Source organism: Sminthopsis crassicaudata, chromosome 6 (assembly GCF_048593235.1).
Source record: "Sminthopsis crassicaudata isolate SCR6 chromosome 6, ASM4859323v1, whole genome shotgun sequence".
Lineage (NCBI taxonomy): Eukaryota > Metazoa > Chordata > Mammalia > Dasyuromorphia > Dasyuridae > Sminthopsis > Sminthopsis crassicaudata.
Window position 1 is genome coordinate 230,340,898 of NC_133622.1, and position 13,994 is coordinate 230,354,891.

A 13,994-nucleotide genomic window follows, 5' to 3' on the forward strand; every position below is an offset into this window, starting at 1 on the left:
GCTCTGAGCACCTTGGTTTCACTTAAGAAATGCTAGTTAGCTAGAAATATACATTTCCTCAATCTACTGGTCAAGTCATTCTCTCATTGTCCTCAACTGTTTATTTTTCTCTTTGGACTAAATGGAGGAAATGGAATCAGTTATTTTTAGCATTGGGATATTCTGGCCACATATGTGCTAATGACCTAAAATGAAATTTAATGGAAGTATTGAAAAAACATAAATTGAGATAATAACAACTGTCATTCAAGAGAAGCAATATGGTATGGTGGAGAAAGAATCAGCCTTGGAGTCAGTAAACCCTGACTTTGAGTCCTTAATTTGACAAGGAGTAACTCTTTGACCCTGGGGAAATCATGCAACTTATCCGTGCCACATTTAACACTGAGACTTGAAGCTATAGACCAGTTGATAACATGTACTGATGGAAGGAATATCCACCCCAAGTGTCCTCTAAAGCAATGAAGTTATACACCTGGATGACAGCAGCCATATCAGAGAAAAATAAAGCAGAACAAGGAAAGATGGAAGGGGTGAAGGAAAAGGAGAAAAAAAAAAGGTAGGAAGGAAGGGAGGAAGGAAGGAAAAAAGGAAGGAAGGAAGAAAAAAGGAAGGAAAAAAAAAGGAAAAAAAGAAAACAGAAAAGAAAAAAGGAAAGAACAGATACAGATTAGTAAAGCAATAAAATGAAAGAACAGAAAAGACTTTTACAAGTACAAAACAACTAACATTGGGTAAAACCTGTTATACACATCTTAATTATCTTCAAAACAACTCTGTGATAATTATTGTTTGGAGGAGGGAGAGATCAGGAAAGAGGTTTTTTTTTTTTATTTTTTATAATAGCTTTTTATTTTTCAAAATACTTGCAAAGATAATTTTTAATATTCACCCCTGCAAAACTTCCAATTTTTCTCCTTCCTTCCCAACCTACCTCCTTCCCTAGACAGTAATCCAATATAGGTTAAATATACACAATTCATCTAAACATATTTCCATATTTTTTACAGTGCACAAGAAAAATCTGATCAAAAAAGAAAAAATTGAGAAATAAAAAAGCAAGCAAGCAAACAACAAAAACAATAATAACAAATGGGAAATATTACATTGTTATCCACATTCAGTCCCCATAGTCCTCTCCCTGGATTTAGATGGCCCTCTCCATCACAAGACTACTGGAATTGGCCTGAATCACTTAATTGTTTGAAAGAATCAAGTCCTTTCTGTGATAGTTATTACAATTTTTCCTATCCCCATTTTCAGATGAAGAACTCCAGGTTTAGAGAGATTAAAAAATAAACAAAACAACAATAACAAAAACAATAAAAAACTTACCCAGTGTCACTCATATAGGAAGTGTCATAAGAACCTACAACACAAATGCAGTGTCTACTATAACCTAGAGTCAATATTTTTCCCTCTAAAACACTGATTCACTGATTATGAAAATAAGAAAATACTTCGGATTCTGTTGAGTCCTTGTTGCCTCCTTTTACAGATGAGAACACTGGATCCTCAACATTTGAAGTGATTTGCCAATATCACAAAACTGGTGAGGGGCCACCAGGAAAACATTCATTCAGGTACTGAATCAAAAGCAAGACTTTTCTCTCTACTTCATATGCAAGGATAAACTTTCACTGAGCAATCCCCTTTTCTTTTAACTTGCAATTTTGAAATTGAAAATGGATCTACATTACTCTAAGTTATGATGCAGTGTCTGATTTTTCTTCAGTATTTATATTTGATTCTGTTTCAAAGTAGATAATAGAAGTAAAAAGCATTCTTAAGACTCTGTCTTGAATTCATCGATTCAGCATCAAAAAGTCCAAGAATATTCTGAGCAAGAGTTTTCCAAAGATATATAGGCAAAGGAATTCAGCATGTATTATTATTACACAACAAATTCTGAAAGTGTCCAAAAGATATTGACCCTGTTGTCACTTCATAGAGGAGGAAAATTTGTATTTCTAAATGCAGAAGACTAAATTTACCAATGATCACCACAAAATGGCATTGTTTAAAGAGATCTGAAGAGAACAATTTAGTATTATACCCAAAATTTTCATGGACTGAACAGGACCTTGGGAAAGAAAGGAAAAAGCATTTAAGTGCCTCTTAAGTGCAAAGTATCTATTGTTATTTTTCAGTCATTAAAGTTTTCTTGGCAAAGATACTTCTCTAGCTCATTTTAAAGGCTAGATAACTGGGGCAAACAAGGTCAAGTGATCTGCCCAGCATTACAGTGTTAGGATGTGTCTGAGATCAGATATGAAAGTGGGAAGGAGTCTTATCTTCTTTCCACTAGGTCATCTAGCTACTTCTGCTAAGGATGTACTTTATTGCTATGATTCTCACTTAAGGAAACAGGACTGAAGAGATTTGACTTGCCAAGAACACACAGCTAGTGTCTGAAGCTAGAAGTGAACCCAAATCTTCCTAACTTTGTTCCCAGTGCCTCATTCACTGCCTTTTAATTCAAAGGCTCTAAGTTAAAATTCCTGCTCTGCCTCTTAGTGGCTCACATGAACCAATCACTTAAATATTTTTAATAAGTCTTTTTTATCTGCAAAAGAAAGGAATTGAAATAGGTCTCTTCTAAGATCCTTTCCAGTTCTAAATCAGTCATCTTTTCTTTCTTTTCATGCAAGTTATGGATTCAAAAAAACTATTGTATGAATGCTATCCATGATTTTCCTCTAGAGATCTGCAAAGAGAGAAATCTAGAGATCTTTCATAAATCACATGACAAGCCATATCTCCAAGAACTAGAGTGAATCAGTAGCAGAGGAATTAAGAAAAGCTATGACTAATTCCCTGCAGTATGTCCCTTCTTATCCCCTTTGGAATAACTAGCCACGAACCTAGAAAGCACAGTGTTCCTGACTCAGTTTCTGAGATCCACCAAGTCCTTTGGCTCATATAGAGACCACCAGATGGACTATGGGTGGTTCCATTCAGTTTAATGTGACAGCACTAATGTTTGAGAAAGGTAATTCTTCATCATGCTAGGTTTTTTCTTTCTCTTTTTAGCAGTTCATTTGATATTCACCAACCAATTTCCTTTGCTTCAGTGTTCCTTTTCTTTGACCTGCTGTCTGAAAAGTTGTCCCAAAAATCATTAGAATTAGGTCCACATTGAAACATATACACAGAGATGCCTTTTATATCTGGAACATCAACCAGCCTTCACAGCACAGTGTTTAAGAATTCAAGAATTCATCTTATATTTTCCCTTTAATAATTCTCTCCTATAATATGTTGAACTACTCCCATTACATGTCTTGAAAAAAACAGTACATTCGATATTTGAAAATTGTACTACAGCCTCCTTACTTCCAAGAAAAAAGATCTCATAGTATACTGAAAAAAAGTGATGGATGTTGAGTCAAACATTAAACATTTGTTAAATACCTACTATGTGTCAGGTACTGTGCTAAGTGCTAGAAATACAAAGGGATGCAAAAGATAGTGCCTCTCTTAAAGGAGTTCACATTTAATGGTAATAATCATAAGAGGACAGGAACTAGAATTAAGAAAGCTTGAGGGAGAGAGTTACCTGTAAGATATGGAACTGAGGCTCAAATTCTGTCTGTTAACTGTGTGAATAGAAGATACTATTGTGAATTTTACATGTATGCATCTGTTTATTATTTTTGAAACGATAAAGCATTGTGTTCAATGAAGCAAATGTTTGCTTCAAAGTAGTGGATAGAGCACCAGCCGTAAAGTCTGTAGGAGCTGAATTCAAACCTGATCTCAGACATTTAATTACTTCCCAGCTGTGTGACCTTGGGCAAGTCACTTAACCCCAATTGCCTCAGCAATAAATGATAATTATAATAAAAATAATAATAATAACAACAAAGTAGTGGAACTTAACTTCAGCACCTGTAAATTTAAAACATTTTTTTGTTGACTTGATTTCAAAAATTTAATGTTTTATAATCAATATATTTTATCTCATACATTCAAAAAACATTATTCTGAGAGGGGTTCAGTGGCTTCTCCAGATACTACAAAGTCATCAGTGGATTAACAAAGGTTAATAACTCCAGCCTCCCATGTATCCTAATATACCAAATCTCTCATGCAGATATAGAAACCATAAACAATTCCCAGAAAGATGTAACAATACAGTTTCTTTCTTTTCTTTTTTCCTTTGCGATGGCCCTTTTTGTTACTCTCAAACAGAATGAGATGCGTGATTAAAAAGTATTAATCCAAATGAAAAAGGAAATTCTAATGACCAATCTTTGACAATTTTTTTTTAATTTTATGAACATAGGATAATAGATATCAAAGGATTGTAGAGATCACATATACTACTTCTAACTTCCTATTAACTTCTTTTAAGAAATAAGAAATGAGAGCCCAAGAAATTTTCCCAAGAAAATTTGCCTATATGGCAAAGTTGCAATTTGAACCTAAGTCCAGTGATTCTAAAGTTGGTACTATTTTGACTTGAGCCTTGCTGAGGGGCACTATTTCACAAGACTGATTCTGTCAAGTTTTAAAATATAACAGAGCTCTCTAAACAAGATCAATAATCCCTGAAGAAAATTTGGCCTAAATATCCACCCAAGAAAAACCAAGATGATGAAATGCTTCTATTGTTTAAACTATTATATAGAGCAGGATGGATAACCCAAACTGATCCATTAGCATATCTGTTGTAAACAGACATTTCAGCTGAATGATAAATTGGAACCAGAATTGAATAGGAAGGAAAGAGTAGATTTGGGGAAAATTTAGACTCTTTGATGACCCCAGGCTTCTCCCTCTTGCCATAATAGCTTATTTTTAACTTCAATATGATAGTGCCTTTTTATGGGTATGAAATGCAGCATATGACAGTATCTGGAAATTAAAGGGGAAGATCACATTAAGGGCAGGGAGAAGAACATTATGGTAGGATAGTACTATGATATCTCCAAAAATCATACATGCAAACTAAAGAAGACGGCTGAAGACATATGAATAGAAAAGGTGAGGCAATCATTTATGAAGGGTGAAGGATGTTCCAGTGGCATCCGAGAATTGTCAAGAGATGGGAAAACTTTCAGGAAAAAAAAAATTGGGGGGAATGATCCCAGGTGAAAGTTCCATCTGTAGATGGATATGGACAAGAATCATCAAGGATGAAAAGGAATGGACGAGTTGCCAATGAGAGGCATCACATCACATCGGTGAGATACCAGATCCATCATATTAAATGTAGTCATAATAATACTGCTGGAAGTCTACATCCTCTGGTTACACTTATGTTCGATATGTCAATTAGCTAAGTGCCCATAAATAATAAAATACATTCCAGAACGTTTATTCATTTCAATTCAAATTTTTAAGAGAAGCATTTATTCTTGCAAGGAATTACACAAGGCACTGGCATTACAAAGACAAAAATTAAACCATCCCTGCTCTTAAGCAGTTTGGATTCTCCTAGAGAGATGCAGCTTATACAAGTAAATATACACATATATGCATATATAAACATACATATATATACATATAAATGCATATATATATATATATTTATGCATACAGATACATATATTATATACAATATAAAATATATGTATACATACACACATAATATGTATACATATGTGTGCATGTGGTGTATATATATATGTGTGTGTGTGTGTGTGTGTGTACATATATATATATATATATATATGTATATATACGCATATAAATATGGCCTCCCCAAGTAATGGGGAATGTAATACTAACAAATGGAGAGATTATGAAAGGCTTCTTGTAGGAAGCAGCACCGGAACTAAACCTTGAAAAGAGTTAGGGATGTTAAGGCACAGACATGAATAGGGAAAGTATCTCAGGCATGTAGGGAGGGAAAGGAAAGATTAGCTCTGTGCAAAGAAAATAAGTAGAGAATTTCAAGGAGGCCATTTGGACTGGAACTTGCTTATCTTAAAAGAATACTATTGCTCTGTCCCTCAACATACCTGCAAAGAAATGTTTCTAGGATGAAAGTACATTTGAAATATGCTGCCTCTAGCATTTGCATTAAGAAATGTTCACCAAGTAGTCACATAATAAAAAAAAAAAAAAAATACTAAACATTGCATAAATGGATGAGTGCACAAAGGCCCATGAATGGGAGGTGCTCTTTGAATTTGCAGGGTCTTTCCAAGGAGGATTTTTAATGTGTGGAAGCAAAGCCTAAGTTATATTTGGGATTGAGGCAGTTATTTTAAGGTATTCTAACATTGTTTAGCATAGCCTTCCTAGTATCTTTTTTTCCCCCTGAAGATTTCAATGGCATTTACTGTCCTTAATACCTTTACATTTGTCCATCTTCCAGTGCTAATGCATGCAATTATTAACTCTTTGTCATTTTTGAATTTACTTTATTTAGGATCTTGGTGTCAAGGGATCATAGAATCATAAAATTATAGATTTTAATCTATCTGTAACCTTAGAAATCAAGTCACTAGATCACCAAACTTGAGAATTAGAGGTAATCTATTTATATATCTCATATCCAATTTTTAGCGTGGTCTCTGGCCTCTCCTTTAAGATTTCCAAAAAAGAATTTAACAAAAGTGGGGCAACTCATTCAAATTTTGGACAGTTCTAGGAATTTCCTTCCTCTCTTTCCCTTTTTCCCCTTCCTTCCTTCCTTCCTTCCTTCCTTCCTTCCTTCCTTCCTTCCTTCCTTCCTTCCTTCCTCTCTCCTCTCCCTCTCTTTTTCCCTTTCTCTTTCCCATTCTGTCTTCTGTCTGTCTCTCTCATTGCTCCTGTTTTTACTTTTTCTATCAAGTCAATACAAGTTTAATTTCTCTTTCACATGACATCTTTTCATATATTTAAAGGTATCTACACTGTCCCTCTTTCACCCTTCATCAGGAGTCAGCTTCTGATTAAGATGTCAAGTACTTCAGCCAGTAGGGATGTGTCATGGACTCAAAGCCCTTTACCACCCTTGTTGCCTTTCTCTGGCTACTCTCCAACATATGAATGTCCATCTTAATCTGCAATGCCAAGAATTGAACACACTAATGCATATGAAGTATGATGGGGCCAAAGTAAAATAAAATGTATTGTTCTTTAGGTTTTTTTTTTAAGTCATGACTAACTCTTTATGAGTCCCTTTGGGGTTTTCTTGTTGTGTTTTGCCATTTCCTTCTCCAGCCATTTCCCAATGAGCAAACTGAGGCAAACTGGGTTAAGCGACTTGCCCAAAGTCATACAGCTGGCAAATATCTGAAGCTTGACTAGAACTCAAGTCTTCCTGATCCAAGCTCTACCACCACACCACCACATTGCCCCAGTGAAATTCATTCTAAGTGAAACCCAAAATAATATCACATTGCTGGATGCTGCTCCACAATGCTAATTTATTTTAAATTTAAAGTCCATTAAAGCCCCTAAATATTTTTCTTAAAAGAAAACCCTGCTAACAACAATGTCCCTGTCTTATATTTATGAACCTGATTTGTAGCTATACCCCCCCACGCATACACACACAGTATAATACTATATATCTTCATTGCTTTGTGATTCTATTTTGTCAGCTTTATCCCATTCTTCCAGCTTGTCAATATACCTATGGATCCTGACTTTTTTTTTTTTTTTTTGCAAGGGAGTTGTAATTAAGTGACTTGCCCAGGGTCTCAAAACTAGGAATTATTAAGTGTCAGACCCTAGATTTGAACTCAGGTCCTTCTGACTCCAGCACTAGTACTCTATCCATTGCATCATCTAGCTGCCCTTGGATCCAGACTTTTTGATCCAATGAATTCACTACCCCTCCCAGCTTTGTGCCATCTACAAATTTAATGAGCTTGCCACCTCTGCCATTATTATTGCTGCTAAAAAAAATAAGCAGCCAGCAAGTACAAATAGATGCCTTGAGTACTTTACTCAGGCCCTCGTTCAACACTGATGTTGAAATAATAGCAACTCTTTCAGTACAGTCATCCAACTAGACCTGAATCTATCTAATCATATTATCATCTAGTCTACCTTTCTCCAATTGTCTAAAAGGATGATAGACTTTGTCAAAAGCTCTATTAATTCTGAAGTTCAATCTCATAGCCACAAGATTGGCAAATATGACAAAAGAGAAAAATGATAAATGTGGAGGTGGCTGCTGGGAAAAAAAATCACAAAACAGGCACACTAATTAATTATTGATGGAGCTGTGAATTGTACTGCTATTCTGGGAAGTTATTTGGAGTGACACCTGAAAAGGCAATAAACTGAGAATAACTTTTGACCCAGTGATATTATTACTAGGTGTATGCCCCAAAGGAAAGAAATATCATACGGAAAAAAATATATAGTATCTCTCTGTGGGTCCCCCAAAGTAGAAACTAAGGGATTTCTTTTTATTTGGGAATCACCAAACAAATTATGATATATGAATGTAATAGAATAGTATTGCTCCATAAGCAATGGCAAAATGGACAATTGTTAAGGAAACTTAGAGAAATTATATAAATTAATATAAGCTGCTAAATGGCACAATGAATAGAGTACTGGGCCTAAAGTTAGGAAGATTTATTTTCATGAGTTCAAATCTGACCTCAGACACTTATTACCTGAATGACCACTTAAGCTTGTCTGCCTCAGTTTCCTGATCTGCTAAATGAGCTAGAGAATGAAACGGTGATCTACTCCAGTATCTTTGCCAAGAAAAGCCCAATGGGGTCAAAAAGCAACCAAAAATGCATACTAAAGTAAGCCAGAATCAGTAAAGCTATTTCAAAATGACAAAGTAACAATGTTAGAGATTTTAGTATTCTAATTGATGTCCTGATAAATCATAATTGTACAGGACCAAAGATGAAGGATTCTATCCACCTCTTGATCAAGAGGTAATTTATTTAAAATGAAGAAAATGGCACATACTTTTGCACAGGACCATGGACAGTGTGAGAATTTGTTTTGCTTTACTATGAATAATTGTTATAGAGAGATTTATTAATAATAATAATATTGTTATTATTATTTATTATTATTATTATTATTATTATTCAGTGGATGGGGAGTTGGATAAAGAGAAAATAAATTCAGGTTAATGACGTACAAAATGTATTTTTAAAAAGACTTTGGTAAACTCTAGGTGCATTACATCCATTGAGAGTCATAGAACCGCAAAAAGGAAGGGACTTCAGAGGATAGGAAGTCATTTAACATAGAAGAGCAAAAGGGCTAAGAAAGGTTGTGTCATTTCCCAGGCAACAAAGCAGTAAGCAGTAAAGTGAGAACTTAAAGTTGGTCAATCAATAAATATTTATTACGTGTTTCCTCTACTGTGTATTGAAAAAGAGGCAAAAGATAATTTCTGAGTTAGAAAATATCATTCTAAATAAGCAAACAAGCAAAAAAAGCAAAATATTTATAGACATGTGATATAAATAGGCAATTCATATACATAGGAAATAATCAATAGAAGGAAGAAGAAATAGCGGGATTAGAGAAGATTTCCTATAGATGTTGACTTTATTTGGGATTTTAAAACCTTGTCCAAAGGAAAAAAAAATGAGCATAGATTTTGTCTTGGGAGGATACTTAAAGGTTATTTAATCATTCCCTTTCCTCTCATTTTACAGTTGAGAAAATTGAGCTCCAGTGAATTTAAGATAATTGTTCCAGATGATAAATAATGGGTGTCGATCGCATTCTATTGAGTGTAGCACGTTGTTAGTTGTAACCTTAATTCTCAAAAAATGGATAATGTTGCTTTTTTTTTTCTTTCTAGCAAATACAATTTAACATCAAGTAAGTTTAAGAGGCGCTAAGCAGAGCCTGCATCACTGGATCCCTCTCAAGAGAATGGGCAATCAGTTCTTGCCTAACAGTTCAATAGCATGTTCTTTCTGGGGGATACACTAAATTCTCCTCCTTTTGCTGAGCACTCAAACATCCTTCACAAAAAAATATGCATGCAAATAAAGACATGCATAGACACATATTAAAAAACAATACAAACACACACACACACACACACACACACACACACACACACACACACACCTTGGCCAACACTAAGAGGAAGATTTCCCAGGTAATAGAAGAATTCTGTAGACAATTGTTATCAGCTTTGACAAGGGAAGGATAGGTACAAAATTGATTTGCCTGCACTAACAGACAGTCTTATCATTCTGCAGCCACTCTATTCCTCACCTTGACATGCAATTAAAAAGGGTATCTCCTCTTGTAAAACTCCCATCTCTCTCTAAAACAAGGGAGCCCAGCTGGCAATATTGGCTGCCCAGATAACTCTGCCAAGACACTTTGTCCACTTTCTCCTCTAAGTAATGCAACTACTCACTGTCAACAGGATTGGCATGGGAAGAGAGAGAAAACTAAGAAAAGTACAGTGACTTTTACCCTAGAAGAAGATATTATCCAGTTCTCAAATTCAACTGAGTCAAAAGGATAGAGAATATGATTTGGATTTGTCGGTATATCAAGGACTTATGATTTACGTGTAAAAGATGGTCTCTGAAGTCTCTTCTAGCCCTAGAACTTTTTTTTTTTTGTTAGATTTTCTGGGGTTAAATCACTGTGATAAGTCATTCAACTTCTCAGGGCCTAATTTTCCTCATTTTAAAAATGAGGGTAGAACATGAATTGGATGAACTCTTCTAGTTTCATGATCTTGTGATTCTATGAATCTCTAATATTCCTACCACCCCTCAATCAAGAATGTTTGCTACATGTTGTTTAGCCTTGAAAGTCATTAGGGAAAAGATAGAATATTGTGTAAAGTTCATATAAGAAGATTCAGTCATGAAATAACTGCATGAAGAAACAGTGGATCTTTTATTTTGATTTTCTTCAAAATGAAAATAGACATTCACCATTCAAGGACATTTCCAAAGATCTACATTGGATTAAGAGGCTACTGAGAACTCTTCCAAAGTTAATATACTTTGTGTAGCTGATCTTTTTATTTTCAAATAAAGTCAAAATTGGCCAAATCTTAAGTGGAGGACACAGTCATTGATAAACGGAAATATATTCATATACAAAAAGAGAAAGAGGGATAGAAATCATATCTCTGATATTAATATTATTCCAAATGAAGAGCTGGTCAGCACCCTCTCTCCAACTTATGGTTTAAGAGAGTTGCCAAGAGATCTCGAATGCTAATTGATTTATTCAAGATCATAGAAGGTGCCTGAGGCAGGATTTGAATGCAGAATTTCTGCCCCAGAAGCCATATCTCTACTTGCTATGTCTGACTGCCTCTCTAATGCAGAAATCTGCTCGCAAATTGGAGACATAGGTATTTAAAATGAGAAGTAACATGGCACCCATTTCTCTGCAGTTTATTTTGAAACATGTTGCATCTGCAAAATGTTTACTAATGATGATGAAAGCCCTTTCAGAATAATTACAGTCCAATCACATAGAGTTGTGTCCTTTCAGATGTATCCTGTCCCTTCCTCCCCCCCATCTCCTACTACTGCTTGTTGCCTATGCAACAACCATACTGCTGCTGTTCACTGCTACTCACTATTGTGTTCAGCAATAATGAGAAGTTGAATAATGAGCTCCAATAACATCTGCTGGTCTCACCTCATATATATTAATAAATGGCATTGTAATCTGTCTAAACTTTTCCTTGTCCTTGTCTCCCTCCTCTCTATGAATTCTTTCTTTTTTTTTAGAGACACCTCTTATTCTGTCCCATCTCTCTGATTCTCTACTTTCAGTCAACATTTATCTTAATAATGTCCTTATTTACTATGAATATATTGGTTTGATCTTGAGCCTGTAAACTATTTTTTAACTTTAACTTATTTCTGAATATACTAAACCTTTATTTTTTTAAAGAAATACAAATTACAGCATATCTATTTCATCCCACTTCAAAAAAATGATTTTGCAAATGAGAGTTAAGGCCAGTGTTGGCAATTTGCTACTTAGGAATATGCCATAATAGAATCCACCCCCACTAGACCTAGATCTGTCCAAACTTGGTAGAATATTCTTTGCTTGATTAAATTCTAGTGGTTATACTTTTTTTTTAATCTGAGCACATTTATCTTAGCATTTTATGAGACACGTTTGAATCATAGAATCTCCAAAATGAACAAGACCTTTCAATTCATTAAGGCTTTTTCATTTATCTTCAGGATTAGGAAAATGAGGCTGAGAAGTGATATGTCCAAGGATATGCTGCTATTAAATGACATCATTGGGACTTCAACTCATAGGCTTGTATACCAATGATGTGATGCTAATTGTGATGATCTGTTTCTCTAAATCATAATCATTCTCTTGGAGGAGGTTTCTTGGGGAGTTTCTGGAGGCAGCCTTAGTTTTAGTTCCAGTTCAATAATCCCAAAATGCAGCCAGGAGTTAAAGTCCTTTATTGTCTCTTTCCAAATCTTATCTCCAGATCCTTTATTTTCTCCTTCAAGTCTTGTCTCCTTCACTTGGGGGCTCGGCTAGTTTTCTGGAGGCCTTCCTCTCTCTTTGGTTCCCGAGAGCTCTTGTCCCAGTGTCTCTAGCCAGCACCATGGTCGAAGTGGGAATGAACTCTTGACTCCTCCTCCCTAATCCTGGCTCCTTATATACTCCCAGAGAATGGGCTTGTGGGTACTCCCTGGGTTTGTGGGAGCTCCTTAAAAGTATGCTCTCTTAAAGGTATGAAAGGTGTGAATTCTGAACTAGAGAATTAAGTACCATGTTAAATGAGATAATTATATCCATCCAGTGACTTAGCACTTTGTCAGAATCCTAACACTAATTATGTTAATAATGGTCATTTATCTATTGTAGGGGTTCTTACTCTGTTTTGTGTACTAGTCTGGTTTGTACCAGTTTGGCAGTTTGGTAAAGCCTATGGGATCTTTAGGATTTTATTTTAAATGCATAAAATAAAATATATAGAATTACAGAGGAAACCAATCATATTAAAACACAGTACCCTATATAGTACACACCTATGTATGAATATACAAAACTATGCAAATATAAACATGCAAACTTATAAATATAGGTGTATATGCATGTGTTTACCCAGATAACACACACATACACAATATACTTTTACCAATGAGGAAGCAGAACAATGTATATGTGCATGTAAGAAAAAATATTCCCGCTGACTACTAAAAATTCTAAATAACAGTTCAGAAGATAAACTAAATTTGAAAGAAAATTTCCTAGTTCCCACCAAGAACTCAAACCCATAAGAAAGAGTGGCAAATGTAGTATAGTCTGCAGACATACTGTATTTTTAGCTACAGATGCCAATATTCTCAAACTCATTCTATGATCATCTTATTTGGAATATCTATGCTGGTGAGGACTTGTCAGTGAGACCTGAGAGAGGGATATTGTAGGTGTCTTTAAACATTTGAAAAATCATCTCAAAGATAAACATTTTTTCTTTATTTTTATTTTTATTTTTTTGAGCAAAGCTTTTTATTTTTAAAGCATATGCATAAAATTTTTTCAACAATCACCCTTGTAAAACATTGTGTTCCAGATTTTTCTCCTTCCCTTCTCCCTACCAACTCCACTAGACAGTAAGCAATCCAATATATCTTAAAGGCAATTTTTTTTTTTTAATTAAAGCTTTTTAGTTTTCAAAACATATGCGTGGACAATTCTTCAACATTAGCCCTTGTAAAACTTTGTGTTCCAATGCCCCCTCCTTCCCCCATGTTCTGCCCTAGATGGCAAATAGTCAAATATATGTTAAACATGGTAGAAATATATGCTAAATCCAACATATGCATATGTATTTATCCAATTAAAAGATAAAACTTCTTAAAGGATCCAAGTGTGGAAATGTCTACAGAAAGAAGAAAATCAATTCTTTTTAAATAACACTAAAGTCAATCTGGCAATATGGTATGAAAATAACTTGCCTAAATCATACATATAAAAGTGGCTAAAGCCGCAATTTTAATCCATAACCCTCGATTCAATTAAATCTTTCTATTGGATCATACATTAACCCCATAGACAGAATTATGACAAAAGACTTGACATCAGCA

The 13,994-nt window shown here is 34.8% G+C and overlaps 1 protein-coding gene across 4 annotated transcripts in view; it reads right to left on the reverse strand.

Moving 5' to 3' along the window:
- Window positions 1-13,994, reverse strand: part of LRRC4C (leucine rich repeat containing 4C) — a 1,473,705-nt gene that overhangs the window by 1,153,421 nt on the left and 306,290 nt on the right. The window lies entirely within an intron of this gene.